The following is a 9,125-nucleotide window of genomic DNA, read 5'->3' as shown; positions in this document are numbered from 1 at the left end:
AGTTTAGCTAATATATATCCTAAAGATACATAATAAATTTATTATTAATAAAAAATTTTAAATATTTTTATTTAATAATTTAATAAAAATACAATAAAAATTTAAATGAGAAAAGGATAAATAAGTTATTAACTTTTTAATCAGCGAACATTTAAGTTTTTACCCTTTTTAAAATTTGGATATATTCTTTATGTTCATTTGGGTCGGTCAGATTCAATAGAAAAATTAAAGGCGATTCTCATTATACTTACCTGATTAATATGAATTTTTATGTGAGAGAATTTTTAAGAGGTCAAAAACTTAAATATATTTTTAAATCTTTAGAGACTTAAATGTCTAGATATCAAAAAGTTAGAGATCGATTTATCATTTTCTCTTAAATTTTTATATTTTTAATAAAAAAAATATTTTATAATTTTAACATATGTGTTTAGAACATATTATAAATAAGCTCTAAAAAAAATTATACTGTTCTTGCTTTTATATGAATAAAAATTACTTTTAATATATTTTTCTTTGTTAATATTTTGAATAGAATAAATTTAGAACGGTATATATATATTTTTTGGTGACTCAAACGGTATATATATTAAATTTAATCAATAAAAATTATTTTAGAATTAATTAAGTTTATTTAAATGAATTAAAAAATATAATTTTGAATTGAAATTTTCATTAAAATTGATTTATGCAAGTATCACATTGATAAAGAACTAATAAAATTTTGGTATTTGTATAATTATATTGATAAAATAAATAAAAATAATATAAAATTCTAATTGAATTAATATTAAGTATTAGAAGATCAAAATTCTCTTTTAATTTTAAATTACTATTTATGATATATAGTCTAATTGCACAAATATTTTTGTAAGGCCAAAATAAAATAAAAATATAACTAATATTAAAGATGCTCTCATAATTAATTATAAACATTCAACAATATATACAACCAATTACAAATAATTAAGTTACAATATTTAAATAATGTTACGTCAAAATATTTAAAGTATTTTTAATTGTCTAAAATATCATATAAATAACCAACTTGTTGAATTAAATTTAGATTATAGGATTTAATTGGTAAATTTATTTTAATTATTATATATCTTCTTCATAATTGTATTTATTGGAAATATATTTTAAAAGTTATCATTAATGTGTTTGCAGTTTACATAAACAAATTTGAAAAGATTGTAGGCATTCTCTTCATAGTTAATTAAGTATTGCACAACAAGTCAACAATACAGGTGCCATAATAAAGTAGTGCATGTACACCACGTAGCTATTTATTTTATCTTTCTTTTCTTTGGAGTTATCGGTCAATTATATTTTTCTTGCAGTGTTCCAAAGCATGTGTCTTACTTTTCCCAGTTAAGAACTTAAGAAGCGAATTTTTTTTACTACATAAAAAATATTTCTGCAGAGAATATCACAGTTAATACAAAAAAAATAAGTTGGAGAAGAGAAGTGATACTTCAAAAACTGAAGCAAAATAGATATATTCAATATTAGATATATTTTAAATTTCTGAACGCAATTTTTTATTTCAATTTTTTTTTCATGTTATCATGTAATGATGTAATATTCAGAAAAAAAAAGTCATTAGGTCACCCATAAAAAAAATTAGCTAATATATGTCTTAAAGATACATGATAAATTTATCAATAATAAAAAGTTTTAAATATTTTTATTTAATGACTACAAAATAAATATGTTGAAATTTTAAATGAGAAAATAACAAATATGTCATTAACTTTTAATTCACGAACATTTAAATTTTTGAAAATTTGAAAATATATTTAAGTCTACTTTACTCTTTTTTCAAAGTTTGGACATATCGATGTCTCATATTCACTTGAATATGTCATACCCAACAGAAAAATCAAATGTGACTCTCATTGTATTGACTAAGTTGCTACAAATGTATACGTATGAAAATTTTTAAAATGAGACAAATTAAACTCAAGAATCAATATATCTAAATTTTGAAGAGGTCAAGAATTTAAATATATTTTTAAAACTTCAAAGATTTAAATATTTGCTGATAAAAAAATTAGAGATCAATTTATGATATTCTCTTAAATTTTTTATATTTTTCACAAATTTTTTTGTTTTATAATTTAATATGTGTCTCTAGAATATATCAACAGAGAAGTAAAGATAATAAATATATTTATAAAATGTAAAAGAAAAAGTATAATGTGTGCAGCTACACAAATAAAAGGTAAATGGTCAAATTAATTTTTAAAAAATTACTTATTTTTTAAATTGGTTTTCGAAAATTTTTTTAATCAAATTCGTGTTTTAATGATTTTAAATTAATTTTGTTAATTCTTTTATTATTTTTTTATTAATAATATCAAAATTTATTAATGTAACACATTAAGTAGTATATTACAAAACACACTTAGAATTTTAATTGATTATTAACATAATAAATTTATGAAGTTAGATCAAATCAAAATCTAATTGAAAAAGAAATTTGAGCCATTAAAATCTCTTAATTTAAAAATTAAAATTGATTTGATCTAATTTCATAAATTAATTATATTAATAGTCAATTATAACTACTAGATATATATTGTGATATTATTTAACGTACTATATTAACAAATTCTGATGTCGTTAACCATAAAAATGACAAAAGAAGTAACATGACTAATTTAAAATTTTTAAAAAATAAATTTAATTAAAAAACTTTTCAAAAATCATTTTATTCAAAGACTAATTTTACAATTTACTCCACGCACAAATTTAAAAAGATCATTGCCATTCCCTTGATACAGGTGCCATAATAAACCAGTGCATGTAGACCCCGTCAATTATTCAAACTTCCAATGCATCTCTCTTTTCAATTTTTCTGCTAGTTTCCCAGATTCCCTTATTTCTCATGCAGCAGATAAATTATTATTATTATTATTTGTGACGGTACCTTGCAATTTGGGATTACTATAAGAACAACGGATTTTGATGACATTTTGACTCGTTTGTATTTTTTTATTCTTTTTTTTTTTGTGAGTTAACATAAATGAATAAAATAATTAAAAAAGGGGTCAGAAGTAAATAAATAAGTAAATAACAAGCTCCAGTTTATAATTAAACATACATTTTTTTTCTACTATTTATTAGAGATATCACTGCGTTTAGTTTAATTTTTCTCATAGATATATTATATATGTTCGTTCAAAAAAAAAAAGCCAGTTTCTTAAATTTTTGCCCTTATTTGTTATTCTTGTGTAAATAATATCCTTTCATTGCAATTTGTAAAAAAAAAAAAAACAAAAATATAAATATTAGAAAGGTAACCGTTTAAATGAATGTGTTAAGATAACTTTTTTATTTTATGAATTAATTTTTGTTATTAAGTTAAATACACTCAATTTTAATCTTTTATTTTATTTGTAAATATATGTGAAAGAATTTATCTAAAATCAAGAGATATATGGCGTGAGTTTTGTATTCTTAACTAAAATACGAACAACAGTATACGATAATAATCAATTTATATTCCAACAATGCAGTTAAAATTTGATTATTCTAATTGTAAGTTATTAAACATAATATTAAAATTTAATAGCATACATATTTTAAATTGGTGACTAAATTAATAATAATTAAATTAGTTTCCAACTTTTATTTACTAATCAATTTGGTTTATAAATAGAGAAAATAATTAAAATATCTTATAATTTTATCCGCTGATCAAACCCTCTAATTAAGCTCTATTTTTTTCCCAATAAGGTTAGTTAATGACGTATCTCATATTATCAATATAATTACTAATGATAAAATGTAATTAATTACTCTAATATTTTTTTAAGTAAAAATTTAACACAATTATAAGTGGAACATGTTATAAAAAATAAAATAAAATAAAAAACACAAAACAATAAACAAAATAGAATAAAAGCTAAACCACAAATTTATAATGTATTTAATTACACATACTTTATCTTATATTATTTTTTAAGTATAATATTATATTTTATTATTAGTCTCAGATTATTCACTCACTTAAATAATAATATTATTATATTTTAAATTCACAATATATTCACAAAGAATAAGAGAATTTCTAACAATTTATATATTTCATTCATATAGAATTTATAATTTTATAAGTTTAATAGAAACTCTGACTAGTTAAATTTGCTTTAAATTTATAGAAACTTTGACTAGCTAAATAGCCCAATATTCCTCAATACCAGAAATGAAGGCTCAAGATTTTTTATTAGACTTTAACAAAATTGCTTATGTAACATCCAATCAACAAAACATGCAAATTAAACCTGCTGCATGCATTGGCAAAAAATCTGCAGAGAATATCACAGTTAATAAGTTGGAGAAGAAAAGTGATAGTTCAAAATCTGAAGCAAAATAGACATATTCAATATTAGGAATATTTTAAATTTCTGAACGCAATTTTTTTTAATTTTTTTTATTTTATCATGTAATATTCCTAAAAAAAATTCATCAGTTCACCCATAAAAAAAAAAGATTTAGCTAATACCTACTTTAAGGATACATGATAAACTTATCACTAATAAAAAAATTAAATATTTTTATTTAATAACTACAGAATAAATGCATTAAAAATTTAAATAAAAAAAGATAAATAAATCATTGACCTTTTGATTCGTGAACATTTAAGTTTTTGTTAATTTAAAAATATATTTAAGACTCTAATATTTTTAAAATTTGGACATATAAATCCTTCATATTCACTTGAATAGTCTATCAGATTCAACGGAAAAATTAAATGTGACTCACATTATAGATCTGGTTAATACGAATGTATATGTGAGAGAGTTTTTAAAATGAGATAAATTAGACTCAGAAATCAATGTGTCCACCACATTTTAATTTAAAAAAGTCAGAAACTTAAATGAATTTTTAAAATTTTTAAAAAATATATTTTTAAATCTTTAAGAACTTAAATATCTGTGAATCAAAAAGTTAGATATCTAATTTATCATTTTCACTTAAATTTTTTATATTTTTAATAAAATTTTCTTATTTTATAATCTTAACATATGTCTTTAGAACATAGAATAAATAAACTCTAAAAAAAGAATTATACTATTCTTGTCTCTACATTAATAAAAATTACCTTCAATACTTTTTTTTCTTTGCTAATATTTTAAATAGAATAAGTTCAAACTTAAGGTTGTATAATCTGCAATCAATTATGAAGGAATTAGTCCTAACTTTTCCTTTAATTTATTAAATTATATCAAATATATATTAAAATTATTTATACATATATAATACATATGAAAATATAAAATTTATATTAAAAATAAATTAAAATATATATAACTTATCTTAGTACTCACTTGTTATTTTTTTTAATTTAATTATTATCTCAAAATAAGGTTATTTAAGGAATACGGGTGAGATAGACTCTGAGCTTCAACAATAGTCAAATTCATCCATCATCTGTTTGTTATGGCTTCTTCTAGCCGTCAACAAAACAATCATTCTCCTTCTACTTCTACTGTAATTTGTTTCTTTAAGATTGTTCTCAGACAAGCTCTTCAAGATGAAGACTTTGTAAGCATTTCTCGTCTTCTCCATCCCCTCTTTTTCTTTTAATCTGTTTATCTTTGAGATATTGTTTAGTTAACAAAAAATTTCTCTCTTTATTCCTCTATATATAATTTTTCGTTTATAAACATTCTTCATAGAACAACACATGGATGGCTTAGTCGCAAATATAGTAATAGTAAACTCCTTCTTCTTATCATATAGATCATTTTCTATTTCCAATAATGTAGACTTAATTATAATTAATTTTGTAGCAGAAGTACATAAAAAAAATAATAATAAATACATAAGATGAATGAAAACCTAAAAACATATTTGTTAGATGGTTATATTTTATGTACTCAGTATGTATTCTTACTACAAAATTAATTACGATTAAATTTACATTATTGTTAATGAAAACTGATCTAGATAACATTTTCACTAATTAAGATTAGGAAATATAGGAAATATCATAGTACATATTGCGGTGATTTGAAAAATTCATATCATCATATTTTCGTTATGCACGAGTTCTAATCTTGTTATTACTGATTTGGTCCCTACCAATTTTTATGTTGGACAATCCCGTCGTTTAACATTTTTTTATTTCACTCATAGTCTCTAAATATGCTAATAATGCTGCAAAATAGCCCTTTGAAATTTGAAATTAGTCTCTTTTTTAAAATAGGTGAAAGATTAATCTTTACCTACATGCAAAATTTAGGACTAATATGTTTGGACTACTTTACTCCACTATGTATAATTATTAGTGAAGGATGAATTGAAAGTTTAATGTTATTATTAATTTATTATATAAAGATGATAGCCGAAAATCTTTAAATAGTTTGATATATTTGACATGTCTAACATCTTGGTGAAGACATACTAATGTGTGTCACCTTATTGTTATTATGGTTGCTAACACCAGGTTCATAACATTGCAGAAGTTACCAATAAGCACTGAAAAATATGGTTCTGACCTATCAAACCCATTGTATCTTAAGCCTCCAGATAGTACTGAATGGAGAGTAGAGTGGACTAATCATAATGGTGAAATTTTGTTTAAAAACGGTTGGAAAGAGTTTGTTGCATATTACTCTCTTGATCATGGCCATTTGTTATGGTTTGAGTGCAATATTGGAACATCTCACATAAAAGTAAACATATTTGACACGAGTTGCCTCCAAATAGAGTATCCTGCTAATGATCAGATCAAAGAGCAGCTGACAGGCAAGGGTCAGCAGCCGGTGAAAAAGCAAGAAGAACAAAAAACTAGAGATATGGATAGCAGTCGCAACACCCAAAACATGAGACTTAACAAGGGACCGCAGAAGAAAAGATTGAATGAATCATTGCCAACAGAAGTCTGGGACCAACCGAGGAAAAAACTAAGAGCACTAGTGTCATCTGGTTCTAAAGATAGACACTTGGAAAATGACACACAAATTAAGGATGTAGAAAGAAGCTTCAATTCGCACGGTATTAAATCTAAAGAAAATAATCATGAAATGCCAGTGTCTGTCAATCAAGATTCTAATGGTACGTGTCTCATAATTAGATCATCATTTCTTTTTGTGGATTTAACCGTTGTTTTTGAGTTACAACTTGCAACTGCTTTCTATACATTATAGTGGTAGTTTCTGATTCTTTGTTTCCAATGTACAAGGTAAAAGGAATAGAAGAAGAAAAGATTCTGAATCTCCTGTTATGCCCTGTCCTACAAGACTTGAATCTCTGAAAGAAGCTAAGAAGTTTAAGTGGGAAAAGCCCTCTTTCATCATCAAGATAACGCAACGGTCTCAAACGAGAGCACCATGTGTAAGTATAGGTTAATACATATATCATGTTGAAAATTATGTATCATGTGAACTTCCATGTGCTATCATTTCTTTCAAACTTTTGTGTCTTATCTCTAACCATGATGACATAAATATGATATGCTGCAGTACTTTTCAACTAAATTCTACAGAAAGTATTTTGAAAATAATCCACAAAATGCAAATATAAGGTTTGAAAAGAAGTTGTTCCCTGTTAAATTGATCTATAGGCCATCATCATGTGTTGCCTTTATCTCTGCTGGTTGGAACCTTTTTGCTCGAGCTATTAAATTACAAGCCGGAGATGTTTGTTTGTTTAAGCTCATCAATAGAAAAGATCCGGTGCTTGATGTTCATATTTGTCGTCGACAACGCCGCGGTAAGGCAATTGTTTAGGAATTCTTTAGCCGTGTTATTCTGTAAAAAATTAAGATATCAGTACAACATAGCATTATCCTCGTTAAAAAATTTATAAAAAAATTAATGACCCCGTGTTTGACTTGAGTACATTTTACAAATCTTTAATTCTTCCCTTCCTTGCAACATTTATAGCAGCAGAATTCCAACTCAAGGAAACTATTGTTAGTTTTGGCCAAAAATGCAGTTAGCTTATGAATGCAACTATGTATTTGGTCCTTAATGTAACCACAATTTGTTATAAAACTAATCTTATGCTAAAATTTGTGTTGGTCTCCAATCCTATAAATATAACTTTATCCAAAACTCTCCACAAGTAAAATTCATGCTAATTTCTTACAATTCTGTTGTGATATCAGAGTCACTTAAACCAGTGACTCATGGGATTCAACTCTTCAAAGAAGTTAAGGAGCTCAACTCACATAATCCCTCTTTTATGGTCAAGATAAGAGACAGTGATCCAAGGAGATCAAGGCCTGTAAGTTTATTTCGATACATTTTATCGATGAAAACATAATATGCCATGCAAATTTCTGAGTGCTAGTTTATATTAGTTTTACAAATTGTAAGTTTATAACTATTTTTTACCATGGTGATGCAGAACTTATCAGCTATCTTCTACAGAGTATTTTAAAAAGAATCAGCAGGATGTAAAGTTACAGTTCGGAAAGGAATCGTGGCCTGCTACGATAATCTACAATCCGACGTCGAAAAACAGCTTTATTTCGGCTGGTTGGAGTTCTTTTGCTAGAGCAAGTAAATTAGAAGTTGGAGATGTTTGTGTTTTTGAGCTCATCAATGAAAAAGATCTATTTGATGTTCATATTTGTAGAGCCAAATGCTAGGCTAATATATTAGAACTTCAGGAACTAAGAGCTCATAATTCTTAAATAAGGTTAATTTCGTGAAGAATGTATCACCTTTTTTTTTCTTTTCTGTTGAATTAAACTTCTACTGTATCCAATCCTTTTTGGTTTGGACCAGTTATATATATATATATGTATGAACTAAGTGTTTTAATTTTATTTCTTGTTTTGTCACTTATGATTGCATTGTTATTTCTCAAAGTGAAATACAAGGTTGTGTGTGGTGTACAGATAACATGTCTCTTAGTATGGGTTAGTATAAAGATAAAAAAAAATGAGGCAGAATTTTTCATGGATTTAATTCAAAATTGTAATTTACCTATGAATCTAATCCATGAACGCAGTAAAATAGTATATCATAAAAAAGACCGAAGATTGATCAAATATAAAATAATTATAATTAATTTTGTCTATTATAATTCCAATATTTGTAAGATTTTTTTTAGAATACTAATATATACTAAATTTGTGCTTTCTATTTTGAGAGAATTTT

Source organism: Arachis stenosperma, chromosome 10, assembly GCF_014773155.1.
Source record: "Arachis stenosperma cultivar V10309 chromosome 10, arast.V10309.gnm1.PFL2, whole genome shotgun sequence".
Lineage (NCBI taxonomy): Eukaryota > Viridiplantae > Streptophyta > Magnoliopsida > Fabales > Fabaceae > Arachis > Arachis stenosperma.
Note: the sequence above shows the minus strand (reverse complement) of the source record.